Raw genomic sequence first — 2,917 nt, 5'->3', positions numbered from 1 at the left:
TATCATCTTTTATCTGTGAAGCAACTGTTTTTAGGGATTGTTTTATGATTACCATGGAAGGCTAGAGGGGATGGGCAAGTTCAAGTTACGGTGAGCAAGGCTGATGATGGCAGAGAGCAGAGGGAAGGAACAGTCTCTCTTGATTGTGGCTCGAAGAAAGTAAAAAAGGAGCTTCCACTCACCTGCCAGAGAGTAGGCCAGGATGGGTGCATAAAAACAGTGCAGTTGGTAAAGGGGAAGGTTGTGGGGCATGACACTTCCCGCCCTCCCACCCAAATTCCCAGAAGAGAGGAAAAACCCTGGCCATTGAATTTATGATTTTAAAAAACCTAACACATTAAACATATATGAAAAAGAAGCAGAGAAATAAAAAGCATAGGTTGTCAAAGTGATGTGCAGCTGTAAAAATTGAAAAGTTTTCAGACAGGAAGTAGAAACCTACCTTCACACCATCCAGGTAACCGGGGTCACTTCCAGACATTTTGGCGGAGCGGGGCTGCTGTCGACTGGCTTGTGTAGCTTCTGTTCCACCTTGTCTTGGTGTGTCTTCCTATATAGCCAGGCTGGAAAGCGGAACATTAGACTATCACACCCAGGACCCCAGATGTGATTTTGGTACCACTGATCACACGCGCTGCCTGAGAACTAACGTGAATGGGGTTAAATGGGGCAGAGGTATTTGTGTGGGAGACGTTCTCTCTTTTGGCTAGGACAGATGTAGCAGACACAGGCAACGATCTTGATGGCAGCTTCCTGATCCTGAGGTCACAGCTAAGGTGTGTGTTCCTTGCGCCAACAGTTGTAGCAATGGCCTCCTGACTCTTAACCTTCCTGATGGTGGCTGAGTTAGTAGCTTCCCTGGCAGATCAGGTCTGCAGTGTTTGTTGGGTTGCATTCCTGGAGGCTCAGTCTGGATCTCACTCCTCCAGTCCTGAATTTCAATGATTTTGTAAGCCCTCAGTTATCTGTATTACATCCCTTCCTGTTTAGAATAGGTACGATTGTGTCTGTTATCTGCAACTGAAGCCTGATGATGAAGTGCCTACCATAGAGCAGGTGTCACTAAATGTTTGTTGAGTGAATGAATCAATGGGCAAATGGAGATTGCTGAGACGTCCACAATGAGTTGGGCAGTCAGACCAGCTGGACTCAACAGAGTGGTAGAGTAATTGACGCGGACCACAAGTGGGTGGTGAAATCAATTTGGTGGATTCTTTTTTTTCTTTTAATTCTTTTTAAATTTTACATCAAAATTAGTTAGCATATAGTGCAACAATGATTTCAGGGGTAGATTCCTTAATGCCCCTTACCCATTTAGCCCATCCCCCCTCCCACTGGTTACCCCTCCAGTAACCCTCAGTTTGTTCTCCATATTTATGAGTCTCTTCTGTTTTGTTCCCCTCCTTATTTTTATATTATTTTTGTTTCCCTTCCCTTATGTTCATCTGTTTTGTCTCTTAAAGTCCTCATATGAGTGAAGTCATATGATTTGTGTCTTTCTCTGACTGACTAATTTCTCTTAGCATCATACCCTCCAGTTCCATCCACATAGTTGCAAGTGGCAAGATTTCATTCTTTTTGATTGCCGAGGAATGTTCCATTGTGTGTGTATATATATATATATATATATATATATATATATATATATATATACCACATCTTCTTTATCCATTCATCCATCGATGGACATTTGGGCTCTTTCCATACTTTGGCCATTGTTGATAGTGCTGCTTTAAACATGGGGGCGCATGTGTCCCTTGGAAACAGCACACCTGTATCCCTTGGATAAATGCCTAGTGGTGTAACTGCTGGGTCATAGGGTAGTTCTATTTTTAATTTTTTGAGGACCCTCCATACCGTTTTCCAGAGTGGCTGCACCAGCTTGCATTCCCACCAACAATGCAAAAGAGATCCTCTTTCTCCGCATCCTCGCCAACATCTGTTGTTGCCTGAGTTGTTAATGTTGGCCATTCTGAGAGGTGTAAGGTGGTATCTTATTGTGGTATTTCTATTTCCCTGATGATGAGTGATGCTGGGCATTTTTTCATGTGTCGGTTGGCCATCTGGATGTCTTCTTTGGAGAAGTGTCTATTCATGTCTTTTTCCCATTTCTTCACTGGATTATTTGTTTTTTGGGTGTTGAGTTTGATAAGTTCTTTGTAGATTTGGATTTGGATACTAACTTTTTATCTGATATGTCGTTTGCAAATATCTTCTCCCATTCTGTCGGTTGCCTTTTAGTTTTGCTGATTGTTTCCTTCACTGTGCAGAAGCTTTTGATTTTGATGAGGTCCCAGTAGTTCATTTTTGCTTTTGTTTCCCTTGCTTCTGGAGACATGTTGAGTAAGAAGTTGCTGCGGCCAAGATCACAGAGGTTTTTGCCTGCTTTCTCCTGGAGGATTTTGGTGGCTTCCGTCTTACATTTAGGTATTTCGTCCATTTTGAGTTTATTTTTGTGTATGGTACAAGAAAGTGGTCCAGGTTCATTCTTCTGCATGTCGCTGTCCAGTTTTCCTGGCACCACTTGCTGAAGAGACTGTCTTTATTCCATTGGATATTCTTTCCTGCTTTGTCAAAGATTAGTTGCCATACATTTGTGGGTCCATTTCTGGGTTCTCTATTCTGTTCCATTGATCTGAGTGTCTGTTCTTGTGCCAGTACCATACTGTCTTGATGATTACAGCTTTGTGGTATAGCTTGAAGTCTGGGATTGTGATGCCTCCTGCTTTGGTTTTCTTTTTCAAGATTGCTTTGGCTATTCGGGGTCTTTTCTGGTTCCATACAAATTTTAGGATTATTTGCTCTAGCTCTGTGAAGAATGCTGGTGTTATTTTGATAGGGCTTGCATTGAATCTATAGATTGCTTTGGGTGGTATCGACATTTTAACAATATTTGTTCTTCCTATCCAGGAGCATG

Source organism: Panthera pardus, unplaced genomic scaffold (assembly GCF_024362965.1).
Source record: "Panthera pardus isolate Hobbes unplaced genomic scaffold, ASM2436296v1 HiC_scaffold_17, whole genome shotgun sequence".
Lineage (NCBI taxonomy): Eukaryota > Metazoa > Chordata > Mammalia > Carnivora > Felidae > Panthera > Panthera pardus.
Note: the sequence above shows the minus strand (reverse complement) of the source record.